Source organism: Macaca mulatta, chromosome 3, assembly GCF_049350105.2.
Source record: "Macaca mulatta isolate MMU2019108-1 chromosome 3, T2T-MMU8v2.0, whole genome shotgun sequence".
Lineage (NCBI taxonomy): Eukaryota > Metazoa > Chordata > Mammalia > Primates > Cercopithecidae > Macaca > Macaca mulatta.
Window position 1 is genome coordinate 58,989,609 of NC_133408.1, and position 16,087 is coordinate 59,005,695.

At 46.1% G+C, this 16,087-nt stretch overlaps 1 protein-coding gene across 12 annotated transcripts in view; it reads left to right on the forward strand.

Annotated features, from left to right (window-relative positions):
* The first annotated feature begins 1,256 nt into the window (after window positions 1-1,256).
* LOC677692 (beta-glucuronidase) overlaps window positions 1,257-16,087 on the forward strand; it is a 73,889-nt gene continuing 59,058 nt past the window's right edge. For 9 of the 12 annotated variants that reach the window (XR_013415232.1, XR_013415235.1, XR_013415236.1 and 6 more), the window contains exons 1-2: window positions 1,257-1,347; window positions 15,976-16,012. The gene's annotated coding sequence lies outside the window, so the exon portion shown is untranslated. Of the gene's footprint in view, window positions 1,348-5,136; window positions 5,304-6,556; window positions 7,219-15,975; window positions 16,013-16,087 lie in introns of all 12 variants that reach the window. The other 3 variants (XR_013415243.1, XR_013415242.1, XR_013415241.1) reach the window with 3 other exon arrangements.

A 16,087-nucleotide genomic window follows, 5' to 3' on the forward strand; every position in this document is an offset into this window, starting at 1 on the left:
TTATTTTTAAGTAGTTTTCCATTGTATAAATGTAGCACATTTTATTCATCTACTCATCAGTCTCTAGTTAATGCATCCCTTGTATTTCTTCAGATTGACTGGGGTTCAGTATCCACTGGACAAGTTTCTAGGTGAGTGACTTTTGGCAAATCATAATCTCTCCAAGTCTGCCTTGGTTTCTTCAATTGTAAAATGTCAATAATAATGGAATCTACTTCATAGAGAGTCATGGTTGTATTGCCACAGTAATTAATAAAGCGCCAGGCACATTATAAGGACTATCTGACACATTTATTATTTACAAAGTAGGGAACAGAGGCTATTGTGGTGGCTCACACCTGTAATCCCAGCACTTTGGGAGGCGGAGGTGCGAGGATCACTTGAGGCTAGGAGTTCAAGACCAGCCTGTGCAACATAGAGACTCTCCCATCATTACAAAAAAATAAAAAAAAATTCTAGCTGACCCTTTGGACAATAATTTTTTTCCCCCTAGAAAATTAGCCAGATGGGGCCGGACGTGGTGGCTCACACCTGTAATCCCAGCACTTTGGGAGCCCGAGGCGAGTGGATCACGAGGTCAGGAGATCGAGACCATCCTGGCTAATACGGTAAAACCCCGTCTCTATTAAAAAAAAAAAGGCCGGGCGTGGTGGCGAGCCCCTGTAGTCCCAGCTACTCGGGAGGCTGAGGCAGGAGAATGACGTGAACCTGGGAGGCGGAGCTTGCAGTGAGCCGAGATCACGCCACTGCACTGCAGCCTGGGCACGGTGGCTCACGCCTGTAATCCCATGACTTTGGGAGGCTGAGGCAGGTGGATCATGAGGTCAGGAGGTCAAGGCCAGTCTGGCCAAGATGGTGAAACACCGTCTCTACTAAAAAATACAAAAATTAGCTGGTGGCAGGTGCCTGTAATCCCAGCTACTTGGGAGCCTGAGGCAGGGAATTGCTTGAACCCGGGAGGCAGAGGCTGCAGTGAAGCGAGATCGCGCTACTGCACTCCCGCCAGCCGACAGAGCAAGACTCCGTCTCAAAACAAAAACAAAGAAACAAGCAAACAAATAATAGAAAACACGAGAGAATCCTGTCCGCAAACGCTTAGCAGTCTGAAGTCGGCCTGGGCAAAGGATACTGGAACACTCCCCTACCCGCCCCGCCGAGAATGGGGAACCGGCGGCGCCAGGTTGTGAGTCCGCCAAGCTCCCGGCAGGCTGCGCGGCGCTCCTGGCGTGCACCTTGGCGTGCGGAGCTGGCACCTTGGCGCCGTGGGCGGCGGCGGGGACAGCTGTGAAGTGTGAAGTTCCTTGTCTGCTGGCAGCCAGAGGCGACGAGTCTGGATGTCATGGAAGTGTAAGTCTCCTCGGGCGCGTCCCTTTTGGGCCGAGGAGCCTAACGGTTGGACCGCTGAGAGCCGAGAGCCTTGGGGACTGGGCGACCGTCGTTCGGGAGTGAGGGCCGGCCCTGTCCGGGAGGGTCCCGGGGTGGGGACGGGGTGAACTGGACTCTCGCTTTGCCCCTCCGAACTTTCGCTTCCCCTCCACACCCTGTGTCTGGGGTGCGGGGCCGACCACCTCCGTGCCCAGCTGCCTTTCAATGTGCCCCCTCCTTCTCTCATTCATTTACCAGCATCTTTGGGTCACAGTGCGGGGGTGGAGCCCAGCCTGGTATCCGAGACGGGACTTAGAAGGCTATAAAGGCCTGAGTCTGTCCGCCCTGAAAGTAGCTGGAGAAGAGACGAATCAGGGCCGGGTAGAGCTCTGCTTTCCTCACTGGGCCCTGGGGAGCCCTTACTCAGAAGAGCTGCTCTCAGAGTTTGATGGGAGCAGTCAACACTGTGAGGGAAACGGTGAGTTTTTGGGTGGAGAAGGGAAGGATGTGAGCCAGGACTGGGACCAGAGAAACAGCACGGGGTGTGTGGGTGTGTGCAGGCGAGGGTAAAAGATTTTCTGACGGCCGGGCGCGGTGGCTCAAGCCTGTAATCCCAGCACTTTGGGAGGCCGAGACGGGCGGATCACGAGGTCAGGAGATCGAGACCATCCTGGCTAACACGGTGAAACCCCGTCTCTACTAAAGAAATACAAAAAACTAGCCGGGCGAGGTGGCGGGCGCCTGTAGTCCCAGCTACTCTGGAGGCTGAGGCCGGAGAATGGCGTGAACCCGGGAGGCAGAGCTTGCAGTGAGCTGAAATCCCGCCACTGCACTCCAGCCTGGGCTACAAAGCGAGACTCCGTCTCAAAAAAAAAAAAAAAAGATTTTCTGACAATTTAACTCCATGTGGTCTTTTCCATGGTTGTTCCTTGCGCCTTGTGCAAATGGAAGTTTTTGCATCTACTCTGAATGTGGGCTTTATATGATTGATATCAACTTGTAGATATTATCTCTCTTGTGTTCCCTGTGAACTGATGGATACAGTTTCCTTCACATCCTCTTGCCTCATGTTTAATGGTTATATGTACTATGGCATTTCAGATGTTTATATTTTTATTTAATTACTTTTGTTGTTTCTCAAGAAACAGAGTCTTGCTGTGTTCCCCAGGTGGGAGTGCAGTGGTGTAATCATGGTTCACTGCAGCCTCGACCTTCTGGACTCAAGCAATCCTGCTTCAGCCTCTCCAGTAGCTGGGACTACAGGCCCACACCATCACTCGCTGTTAATTTTTTTAAAAAAAGTTTTTCTAGACAGAGGGTCTCACTACAGCCCAGGCTCATCTCAAGTGATCCTAAGCTCAAGTGATCCTCCTGCCTTGTACTCCCAAAGTGCTGGGATTGCAGGCGTGAGCCACCTCACCTGGCTCCTTTTGATATATATATATATTTTTTGACTTAACACAATATGTCTGTGTAACTGAAATGAAAGGCTCATGAAACAATAATGTGTGGAGTATACTCTCATATTGTCTATTTTTTAATTAAAATGAAGGGGGCCAAGCGTGGTGGCTCATATCAGTAGTGCCAGCACTTTGGGAAGCTTAGGCAGGAGGATCACTTGAGCCTGGGAGGTGGAGACCAGCCTGGGCAACATAGGGAGACCCTGTCTCTGCAAAAAATTAAAAAGTTAGCTGGGTGTGGTGGTGCATGCCCGAAGTCTCAGCTACTTATGAGGCTGAGATGGGAGGATCGCTTGATCCCAGGAGGCTGCAATGAGCTGAGATCCAGCCAGTGCACTCCTGCCAGAGTGACAGAGCAAGACTATCTAAAAAAAAGAAATATAAGTTGACCCACTGAATTAATTTTGCAACCTACTGATGGGATTTCATCTGCAACCTCAAAAACTATTAATATATTTTATTCTAGTACAAGCCATCATTACTAATTTTTCCCTATTTTCTAAAGCATTTCCTGTGAGCATACAATCCTGCTTTAGTGTATTCATCTTTTTTGAAATGGAGTCTTGCTCTGTTGCCAGGCTGGAGTGCAGTAGCACCATCTTGCCTCACTGCAACCTCCGCCTCCTGGGTTCAAGCAATTTTCCTGCCTCAGCCTCCCGAGTAGCTGGGACTACAGGTGCATGCCGCCACACCCGGCTAAATTTTTCTTTTTGGAATTTTAGTAGAGATGGGGTTTTACCATGTTGCCCAGGCTGGTCTCGAACTCTTGAGCTCAGGCAATCCACGCAGCTCAGCCTCTCAAAGTGCTAGGATTACAGGCGTGAGCCACCGCGCCTGGCCGCATGTCCACCTCTTACTCCATTTCTGCTTCCCATCCCAACAAAACTTCTTGAAAGTGCTGATTAGCCCCTCTTTCTCTCAACCATTCTGTTGGGCTTTCTTCCTCACTGGTCTACAGAAATGAATGTTAAGATTACCTGATCCAGGGGGCACGGTGGCTCACACCTGTAATCCCAGCACTTTAAGAGGCCAAGATGGGCGAATCGCCTGAGGTCAGGAGTTTGAGACCAGCCTGGCCAACATGGCAAAACCCCGTGTCTACTAAAGATACAGAAATTAGCCGGGTGTGGTGGTGGGCACCTGTAATCTCAGCTACTCAGGAGACTGAGGCAGGAAAATCACTTGAACTCGGGAGGCAGAGGTTGCAGAAAACCAAATTGTGCCACTGCACCCCAGCTTGGGTAACAGAGCAAGACTCTGTCCAAAAAAAAAAAAAAAAAAAAAAACCTATCCCTCCATTTTGTCAAATCCAGAGGTTGATTTTCTGGCCTCAACTTTTTTGATCTCTCAACAGTGGTTAATACAGAAACTCTAGAAACTTTCCTTTCTTCACGTTATATGTTCCTTTGTGATACTTCCTCCTACATCAAGGACTACTTCACAGTGTCCTTCCCTGGGTCCTGTTCCTCCCTTGCTTGATGTCTAAGCGTTGAGGTATCTTAGGTCTCAGTCCTGGGACCCTTTCTCTCCACGCTCTGTCATTTAACCCATCTGTGTGCTGATGGTTCCCATAGGTGTGTTTCTAGCCTCTTCTCATCATCTATCCAATTGCATAGACCAAAAATCTAGCCCTCTCTCCTCACTCCGTAAATCCAGTCCATCAGTGGTCCTGTTGTCTCCACCCTAGAATGTATTTTGAATGCAGCTACTTTTCACCGTCTCCACTGTCAGCTTTGTAGTCCATCACCTCTGGGCTGGATTAAGCAATAGCCTTTGAGTGTTCACTCTTCCCCAGCCTCCATTCTGTTCTCCACATGGCAACTGGAGTGATCTTAAGTAATGACTGGAACATGTCACTCCTGGGTAAAACCCTTCATTGACTTTCCATTGCACTTAGAGGAAATCTCCATCTCTTACCAGGACCTGCAAGACCCTGTAAAACCTCACCTACTCCCCAGCCTGACCACTTGCCACTCTCCCAACCTCCCAGACACACACTTTCCACTAACAGGTATTTCCTTCTCCTCTAACCTTCTAAGCACTTTCTGAGGACAATTGCATTGCGATACTCTCTGTCTGGTATGCTTTCCTTCTCGCCCTCACCCTGTTCTCTTCTTTTTATTGTAATTTTTAAGTTTGTTTTTGAGATGGAGTCTCGCTCTGTCACCCAGGCTGGAGTCCAGTGGTGCAGTCTCGGCTCACTGCAACCTCTGCCTTCTGGGTTCAAGGGATTCTCCTGCTTCAGCCTACCAAGTAGCTGGGATTATAGGTGTGTGCCACCATGCCCAGCTAATTTATGTATTTTTGGTAGAGACAGCGTTTCCATGTTGGCCAGACTGGTCTTGAATTCCTGACCTCAGGTGATCTGCCTGCTGCTGGGATTACAGGCGTGAGCCACCACACCTGGCCACCTGTTCTCTTCTTGAAGGCTGTGTCCCTTTTCAAAGTCGCCTTTCCTCTTCAGTAAGTCTAACTAACGTAAGTTCTTTTTGTCTCTCATATCACCTTGATTTACTTTCCCTCAAATAATTACAAGTTGCAATGATAAATGTATGTTTACTTGTTTGGATGGGGGGACCATTGTGTGTTCACCTAATGCTTAGCATTGCATCTGGCACACAGTAGGCATTCAGCAAATACTTGTTCAATAAAGTAATATAACAATACTTTATTAGCTTCATAAATACAGTCATCGCTCAGTGTCTTTGGGGGATTGTTTTCTGAACCCCCTGTGTATACCAAAATTCACAGATGCTCAAGTTCCTTATATAAAACGGTGTAGTATGGCCGGGCGCGGTGGCTCAAGCCTGTAATCCCAGCACTTTGGGAGGCCGAGACGGGTGGATCACGAGGTCAGGCGATCGAGACCATCCTGGCTAACACGGTGAAACCCCGTCTCTACTAAGAAATATAAAAAACTAGCCGGGCGAGGTGGCGGGCGCCTGTAGTCCCAGCTACTCGGGAGGCTGAGGCCGGAGAATGGCGTGAACCCGGAAGGCAGAGCTTGCAGTGAGCTGAGATCCGGCCACTGCACTCCAGCCTGGGCTACAGAGCGAGACTCCGTCTCAAAAAAAATAAAAATAAAAATAAAAAATAAAAAATAAAACGGTGTAGTATTTGCATGTAATCTGTGCACATTCTCCCATATACTTTAAATCATCTCTAGATGACTTATTATGATACCGTGACCTGTAATGCCAGTTTTGGCCATGGTTCCTGGCTCATAACTGCCATAGTCCTTATTACTTCCTAAGTGACTAAAACAGTAAGCATAACTTTTGTTAAAGTATTCGTCCTTTGTCCCTGGTTCCTGAAGTGGCTTTGGAACAGCTTCAGAGCAGTAAAGGTGAAAGACAGTCTTTTTTTGTTTTTTTTTTTTTTTGAGACGGAGTCTCACTCTGTTGCCCAGGCTGGAGTGCAGTGGCTGGATCTCAGCTCACTGCAAGCTCTGCCTTCCGGGTTCACGCCATTCTCCTGCCTCAGCCTCCCGCATAGCTGGGATTACAGGCGCTTGCCACCTCTCAGCCTCCCAAAGTGCTGGGATTACAGGCTTGAGCCACCACGCCCGGCCGAAAGACAGTCTTTTGTTAGAATGTTGGGGTGCTCTAAGCCTCAGAAGCAGGCCTCAGAAAACAGAAGCTCTGTCTGTCTCTTGCCCTCTAATCATCCCCTGCCTTTCTGTCTTAGAGCTAGCCGTAAAGAAATCTCTGACATATCTTGTCTAATTGTAGGTTATAAGACCCCTGTTTCAGAAGGGGTCCTGCCCCTTACCTGCGAGGAAGGAATACAGAGAGGCCAAGGAGAATCTGGACGGGCCTTGCTGGGTTTCTGCACTCAGTCTGCTAGTATTAGATCACACTCTTTATCCAGTCAAGTACTGTGAGGTTGGCCATGCTTCAATCATCTCTCTCCAGTGAAATCTCTACAAAACGCCCAAGAGAACTTCTGGATAGCCTAACAGATGGAAGTTTCTGGAGAGTGGTACGCCTGGGGAGGGCATAGAACTCTGCATCCCCTCTCCATCCCTCACCCTGTGCACCACTTCATCTGTATCCTTGGTAATATCCTTTGTAATAAACCAGTTAAACCTAAGTGACTGTTCAAATTAATGAAGCCCAAAGAGGAGGTCCTGGGAACTGCAGCTTGAAGCCCGTCATTGAGAAGTTCTGGAGGCCCTGACTTGTGTGACTGGTGTCTGAAGTAGGGGTAGTCTTCTGGGACTGAGCCCTCAGCCCGTGGAATCTGACACTGTTTCCAGGTAGTTAGTGTCCGGATTGATTTGGATGGGAAGATACCCAGCTGGTGTTGGCTGCAGAGTTGATTGCCTGCTTATTGGTCGAGAGAAATCCCCACGCGTCTGGTCACAGAAGTCTTCTGTATAGATTGTTGTCAGGTGAGAGCAGAGGAAAAACTGTTTGATTCTCAACCAACTTATAATATCTGATGCAATGTAAAGGCTGTGTAAATAGTTGTACTGTGTTGTCTAGGGAATAATGACAAAAAGCAGTCTGTCCATGTTTAGTACAGAGGCAGCCATCCTAGGCCTAACTACATAGTACATGTCAGCAACAATGTAGCATTTCCTTTTTTTTTTTTTTTTTTTTTTTTTTTTTGAGACGGAGTCTCGCTCTGTCACCCAGGCTGGAGTGCAGTGGCTGGATCTCAGCTCACTGCAAGCTCCGCCTCCCGGGTTCACGCCATTCTCCTGCCTCAGCCTCCCGAGTAGCTGGGACTACAGGCGCCTGCCACCTCGCCCGGCTAAGTTTTTGTATTTTTAGTAGAGACGGGGTTTCACTGTGTTACCCAGGATGGTCTCGATCTCCTGACCTCGTGATCCGCCCGTCTCGGCCTCCCAAAGTGCTGGGATTACAGGCTTGAGTCACCGCGCCCGGCCCAATGTAGCATTTTCTTAAAAACTTTTTTTGCGTGTTTTTCATTTAAAGTTGGTTGAATCTAAGGATGTGGAACCTGAGGCTAAGGAGGACCGACTGTATAGGAATTCATTAGCTAGCATCCTAGTTGCTAGGCGTGTATATTTTCTGACTTTCCCAAGTGAAATGGTTTGAATCAAGGGTTTTTGTTCTTGTAACAGCCTGTCCACTTCTGCCAAGTAGTCAGTGATTTCTGGTAACCAATCTAGAATTTTGCGGCTAGTAATTCATGGGAAAATGAGATTTCCTGATACAGACATGTGATTTGGGAGTGGAAGGGCCCTGGAGTGGAAAGGTCTGGAAGCCTAACTTCTGGTCCTTACCTGGTCTTCAACAGGAGGTGTGGCGTTTGGAAGTCTGCTCCTTGGAATCTTTAGTAGAACCTTGAGTTGCAGATACAGTTGACCCTTGAACAACACGAGCTTGAACTTCATGGATCTCCTTATACGCAGATGTTAAAAAATAAATGCAGTTGGCCCTCTGTATCTGCAGGTTCCACATCTGCAACCCAATGCAGAGAATGAAAATACAGTATTTCAGGGTTGAGAATATACCCGCGTACGTGGAGAGCTGACTTCCTAGCTGCTGGTTCTGCAAGGCTCTCTGGGAGACAAGCATGTTTGGATTGTGGTGTATGTGGGGGTCCTGGGACCAATCTCCAATGAATACCAGGGGATGACTGTATATTGTACCTCATCAGACACTCCCAGAACCTGAAGTGAGGAGGCACAGTGAACAACTCCCCTAAGTTTTTGCTACTTTAAAAATTCTTATTGAGTAAATAACTACTAAGTAAATAATACGTAATAATGACATTAATAATAATACCAGAAATGTCTTCTTTTTTTTCAGACAGAGTTTTGATCTTATCACCCAGGCTGCAGTGCAATGGCGGCTGACTGCAACCTCCGCCTCCCGGGTTCAAGCAATTCTCCTGCCTCAGCCTCCCAAGTAGCTGCCTGGCTAATTTTTGTATTTTTAGTAGAGATGAGGTTTCATCATGTTGGCCAGGCTGGTCTTGAACTTTTGACCTCAGGTGATCCACCCGCCTCTGCCTCCCAAAGTGCTGGGATTATAGGCATGAGCCACAGCACCCAGCCCAGAAATTTATTAAAGGGGAAGAATATTTATGCTTTATTTGATTGACAATTTAAAAATAAAGACTTCTTGACCATTACTTGGAAATACATTTTCCTCAAGTAAAAGGATAGAAATTTTTTTTTTTTTTTGAAATGGAGTCTCGCTCCGTCACCTAGGCTGGAGTGCATGGTGCGATCTCAGCTCACTACAGCCTCCACCTCCTGGGTTCAAGCGATTCTCCTGCCTCAGCCTCCTGACTAGGTGGGACTACAGGCATGTGCCACCATGCAAAATATTTATATAGCGAAGCTAGGTATTTCTGTATGTAAGGTATGTATTATTTGGCTAACTTTGTCTATACATAATCATTGATATGGCTGGAAAGGTTTGTGTCAACTCTTTTATTCTTTTTATTTATTTGTTTATTTATTTTGAGATGGAGTCTCGCTCCGTCACCCAGGCTGGAGTGCAGTGGCGCGATCTCAGCTCATGGCAACCTCTGCCTCCTGGGTTCAAACGATTCTCCTGTGTCAGCCTCCGAGTAGCTGGGATTACAGGTGCCCGCCACCATGCCTGGCTAACTTTTTTGTATTTTTAGTAGAGACAGGGTTTCATCATGTTGGCCAGGATGGTCTCAACCTCTTGACCTCGTGATCCGCCCACCTTGGCCTCCCAAAGTACTAGGATTACAGGCGTGAGCCACCACGCAGCCCACTCTTTTTTTTTTTTTTTTTTTTGAGATGTAATATCGCTCTGTCACCCAGGCTGGAGTGCAGTGGCGTGATCTTGGCTCACTGCAAGCTCCACCTACCAGGTTCATGCCATTCTGCTGCCTCAGCCTCCGGAGTAGCTGAGACAACAGGCGCCCGCCACCACGCCCGGCTAATTTTTTGTATTTTTAGTAGAGACGGGGTTTCACCGTATTAGCCAGGATGGCTCAATCTCCTGACCTCGTGATCCGTCCGCCTCAGCCTCCCAAAGTGCTGGGATTACAGGTGTGAGCCACTGCGCCCGGCAGCCCACTCTTTTATTCTTGAATGTAATATATGTATAATTAGGAAAATGGACACTATCCTCTGTACCATCTTTTTGAGGTAGTATCAGGATTTCTCTCCTTTTACAGCTGGAAATACTGATATTTAGAAAAGGTGGACAATAGGTACTATAACAACCCAGTAACAGGACTGCAGGGAGGATGCTTGTGTACTAGCTCCCAAGAGAATGCTACAGGGTAATTTGTTCATTGACTTCAGAAGCTGCCCAGTTTGCTTGTACCACAGTTTAGTTTTTCAGAGCATGACTTGATAGCATAGGTTGGGCATAGGAGAATTTGAGCAATTCTTTTCGTCATTGCCTGCGTAGGAGTTAACTGTGTGGCAGTTAATAGGCACTGTTTGCATGTGCTGTTTGTGTGTGTGTGCTTCTAAGGAAAGTTCACCATGAGATCATTTTGTTCTGTTTATTTGGAATTCAGTTTCCCGGAGTAGTTGTTTATATCCATTTAATTGATTCACCAAGTTAAGCAAATTTTACAAATTAAGTGTGAACTAGAAAGTCAACTTCAGTCATCTAATTTATTACTTAAGGAAATTAAGTAACTGCCTGCCTGTAGTATAGATTTAGACAGTCTTTAAAATGTACTTGGAGTATTTGCTTTAAATACATGTAAATAAAATGAGTACTATTTTAAGTCCTACAGGAGAATATTAAGATTTTATGTAGTTAAGCAGTTTCTGGAAGTCTGATTGCATGTGAACGTATTACATAATAGTAAAGTGTTAGCTGTAGAGCAGACAATTCCAGCTTTGTAGAGATCTACAGCTTGTACATTTATAATTGCTAGATATGTCCATTAAGTTCTGGTAGCTCTAAAACATTTTTTTTTTTTTTTTTTTTTTTTTTTGAGACGGAGTCTGGCTCTGTCGCCCGGGCTAGAGTGCAGTGGCCGGATCTCAGCTCACTGCAAGCTCCGCCCCCCGGGTTTACGCCATTCTCCTGCCTCAGCCTCCCGAGTAGCTGGGACTACAGGCGCCCGCCGCCTCGCCCGGCTAGTTTTTTGTATTTTTTAGTAGAGACGGGGTTTCACCGTGTTCGCCAGGATGGTCTCGATCTCCTGACCTCGTGATCCGCCCGTCTCGGCCTCCCAAAGTGCTGGGATTACAGGCTTGAGCCACCGCGCCCGGCCTCTAAAACATTTTTGAAGGCCTGGCACAGTGGGTCATGCTTGTAATCCCAGCACTTTGGGAGGCCATGGTGGGGGGCGGGGGCATCACCTGAGGTTGGGAGTTCGAGACCAGCCTGACCAACATGGAGAAACCCCATCTCTACGAAAAATACAAAATTAGCTGGGACATGCCTGTTAATCTCAGCTACTTGGGAGGCCGAGGCAGGAAAATCACTTGGACCCAGGAGGTGGAGGTTGCAGTGAGATGAGATTAGGCCTTTGCATTCCAGCCTGGGCAGCAAGAGCAAAACTCCATCTCAAAAAAACGAAACAAACAAAAAAAACTTTTGGGGCAAATGTATTTTACATACTCAATTATAAGTTACAGTAATTTTATTTTTAACCTTATGGCATTCTTTATTTTAGTTTTACATTTTCATATTCCTTAACTTCTTAGCATGAAAAATTTTAAAGCCTATGAATTAGCTGCAAAAACAGTACCACAAATACCTGTATTATACTCTTTACCTGGAGTCACCACTTGTTAACATTTGCTGCCTTTTTCTTCCCTCCCCTCCCCGCCGCTCATTCCCTCCCCTCCCCCACCGCTCATTCCCTCCCCTCCCCTCCCCTTCCTTTTTTCTCTTTTCTTTTCCCTCCCTTACTCTCTTCCTTCCTTCCTTCCTTCCTTTCTCCCTGCCTCCCTCCTTCCTTTCCTCCCTCCATTCTTTCTTTCCTTTCTTCTTTTTTTTTTGAGACGGAGTCTCGCACTGTCACCTGGGATGGAGTGCAGTGGCGTGATCTCGGCTCACTGCAACCTCCACCTCCCAGGTTCAAGTGATTCTCCTGCCTCAGCCTTCTGTGTAGTTGGAATTACAGGCACCTGCCACCACACCCAGCTAATTTTTTTGTATTTTTAGTAGAGACAGGGTTTCACTATGTTGGCCAGGCTGGCTTTCTTTTTTTTTTTTTTTTTTGATTAGAGACACTTGAGCCCAGTCTGGATCTAAACCCCAGGCTGAAGCTTCCTCCTGTCTCAGCCTCCGGAGTAGCTGGGATGACAGGTGTGAGCCCCCATGCCTGGCATTCCCTTATGTCTTTTTTTTTTTTTTTTTTTTTTTTTTTTTTTTTGAGACGGAGTCTCGCTCTGTCGCCCAGGCTGGAGTGCAGTGGCCAGATCTCAGCTCACTGCAAGCTCCGCCTCCTGGGTTTATGCCATTCTCCTGCCTCAGCCTCCCGAGTAGCTGGGACTACAGGCGCACGCCACCTCGACCGGCCAGTCTTTTGTATTTTTTAGTAGAGACGGGGTTTCACCGGGTTAGCCAGGATGGTCTCGATCTCCTGACCTCGTGATCCGCCCCTCTCGGCCTCCCAAAGTGCTGGGATTACAGGCTTGAGCCGCCGCGCCCGGCCACATTCCCTTATTTATTTTGCACAGGCATGAGCTTTCTCTCCATACACAGGTGCACACACTTACTTTACTGAACCATTAGAGAGTTGTAGACATCAGGTCATTTTACCCCTTCTTGTAAAAGGGCATTCTGTGTAGCTCTAATTGCCTTATCACACTCAGAAAACTTAGCACTGATATATCTACTATTATTAAGATACAATGTAGGCCAGGCGTGGTGGTTCATACCTGTAATCCCAGCACTTTGGGAGCCGAGATGGGCAGATCACTTGAGGTCAGGAGTTCGAGAGCAGTCTGGCCAATGTAGTGAAACCCCATCTCTACTAAAAATACAAAAATTAGCCGGCCGTGGTGGTGCAGGCCTGTAGTCCCAGCTACTCAGGAGGCTGAGGTGGGAGAATTGCTTCAACCTGGGAGGCAGAGGTTTCAGTGAGCCGAGATCGTGCCATTGCACTCCAGTCTGGGCAACAGAGCGAGACTTCGTCTCAAGAAAAAAAAAAAGATACAATGTAAGCTCACATTCCTTCAGTTGTCCTAATAGTGTTCTTTTTCCTCCCAATTCAGGATCCAGTGAAGAACTGCACATTGCATTTAGATGTCATGTTTCTTTAATTTCCTTTACTCTGGAAGTTTCCTTAGCTTCTTTTTGTGACATGGGCACCGTGACAAATGACATTGATATTTGAAAAGTCTAAATCTAACCCAGTTGTTTTGAAGATTGTTCCTCAATTTGGAATTCTCTGATTATATCCTCATGGATAGATTTGAATTAAACATCTTGGGGCTGGATTACTCTGAGGGATGTGTCTTTCTCATGCGTCATATCATCATTGGTGCTGTGAAATTGGATAACTTGATTAAGTTGATGTCTGTCCGGTTTCACCGTATCCTGTTGCCAACAACCTGTCATTTAGTGGTGGTTACAGTAACTTCTCAATGATAAAAACTGCCTTAAAAAAAATTCCCCAATACATACAGCTCGTTTAGGACTTCATAAAAGGTAGATAAGGTACCTCTTGACCTTTTATTAAATAAAGAAAGGCGTAGCATACATTGGCATTTATTCTGAGAATATTTAGCGGGGTTTAAAAGAATTATCTTCCTGATAAAAGAAAATCAATGAATAAATCAGCCAGAGTCTGCAAAATGCAGTACCTGGGTAAACATCGATTGTTCTCTTGATCCGAAAATACAGATTCATTAAAACTTATGTGAAAGAGAGTTTTCCTCCTTTATATTTGTTCTAGAAGAGGCAGAGGCTGTTCTTTGGATTCTTGCATTACAATATTGATTTGTTCAGTGGTGTAGTAACTTGGAATGGCCAAGGACAAATTTCCCAGAGCATGGAATATTCTGAATGACAGAGAAGGGGCCATGATTTGGAAATGAAATTGTAACAGTGCACCTGGGATGTCTTAACACCTCTTATTTTGGAGAGCACAGGGAGTTAAGTTATAACTCAATTTCAAGCAAAGATAGGAGGAAGCCAGTGGGCTAATTTCCTGATTAAGTAGGCAAAGATGACATGTGGTTTGATTCGTCATTTTCAATTTTAAATGAACTGCATCACATGCACTAATTATGCATTGTCCTTCCTGTGTTAGGTTCCTTTCAAATATGATACTCTGTGACCTGAGTGTGTTTGTGGTCATTTGGGCAAAGCAGCACTTTTGTGAAATCATAGCTTGCATCACTGGTAGCATTTGGATCACTGGTAGCACAGAGCTGATTTGATTACAGTGCTGACATCACTGTGCTGATGACCTAAGGCCTAGGTCGAGCCCTGTGTGAACCACTGTTGGTTTTGCTTTATTTATTGGCTGGGAAATCACCTCTCTGTTTGGTCCGTGCTTTTGAAATCCTGGGTCATCATTTGCATCATCTCGCCACACTCCTGGTTTAAGAAAATACAGGTGTCTCTGTTGCACATTATGTCAAGTGCAGACCCCTCTACCTGATTTTTCAGGATTCTGCATTATGAATTTCCATTCATCCAGTCCAGTCTCGTTTCCCACATTTCCCATCGTTACCTTCCACTTTGTTTAGGCTTCTTACTGTGTGACCTTGAGCAAGTTATTTAATTTCTGAACCTTGGCTTCCTCTCTATAGAGTAGGAATCATACGAATAGTTTCTACATCACAGGGTTTTTAATGAGAATTAACTGAGATAATATCTTACAAATAATAACCTTCCATTATGGAAATGTTAATACAAGTACCAAGAACTATTCTAAACTTTTAAAATTTGTTGTCTCACTTCATCATAACAATTTGATGAGGTAGGAGGAGCTGGTGGTGGTGGTAGTTGCACAGGTAGTGGTAATGATAACGTTGGTGCTTATTGAGCACTTATTATGTTCCAGGTACTTTACATGTTTCCAGTGAACCCTATGAACAGTCTTACAGGGTCGATACTATAATTGCATTTCATAGATAGGAAATTTAAGCATCATGAGATGAAGTAACCTGCCCAGATTCACATAGCCAAAGAATTCAGGAGCCGGACTGAAATCCAGGTCACACTTTTAGATACTAGTTTCATCCCATTTTTATTTTAGAATGAAAACTTAGGGAGTAATTAACTTAACTAAAACTCTCACAGCATATAAATGACAGAGCTAGAATATGAACCCAAATCTGATTTCAAAACTATGTTCTTTGTCATACTCCACTGCCTCCAGACTGCTGAAAACAGTGCTTTCTGTTGTGCTATTGTAGAGTGGATTGATTGTGATTTAATATATGTAACATCGTTGTTTCTTCACTCGGGAAAGACGGCATATTGCCTGGATTAACTGTTACACAGGGAACCAGGCTTTTGGCCGCTGCTTGCCACCCTGACTCTGCCTGTTGAGTTGATGTAGGTGGTGAACACCCTTGGAGCGCAGTGGATATTTGGCAGGATACTTGACCATGGCTGGAATTCCCAGTGGTGACATTAGTGTTAAGTGGCCCATTTCTGTTGATTCAGCAGGAGGACGTGGCTGCCCAGGATGTCAGTAGCTGATGGGAGGCAGATAGTAATGGGGAGAGGACATGGCTGTGTGATGGACAGCACTTTGATCCCAAGTCTGTGGACTTAAGACATTTCTCAGTTTCAGTTTTAGGTTGTAGCCCCCAAATTCCAAAATTGGACTACTACATCTTGACAGGAATTCTTTTTTTTTTTTTTTTGAGACGGAGTCTGTCTCTATCACCCAGGCTTGAGTGCAGTGGCGCGATCTTGGCTCACTGCAAGCTCCGTCTCCCGGGTTCATGCCATTCTCCTGCCTCAGCCTCCCGAGTAGCTTGGACTAAGGGCCCCTGCCACCATGCCTGGCTAATTTATTTATTTATTTATTTTTATTTATAGTAGAGACGGGGTTTCACCATGGTCTTGATTAGCCAGGATGATCTTGATTTCCTGACCTGGTGATCCGCCTGCCTCGGCCTCTGAAGGTGCTGGGATTACAGGCATGAGCCACCGCGCCCGGCCCCCATCTTGACAGGAATTCTTTTACAGATATTTGATACGCAGAAAGGGGTGTGAGCGCAGACTGATGATAGTTTACTTTTCTTTTTCAGGAAGGATGCCAATTCTGCGCTTCTCAGTAACTACGAGGTAAATTGAACTGTTACATTTTCCTCTCTGATAATTTGCCCTTTGTAACTAAGATTGTTGAATTCATTTTGATTA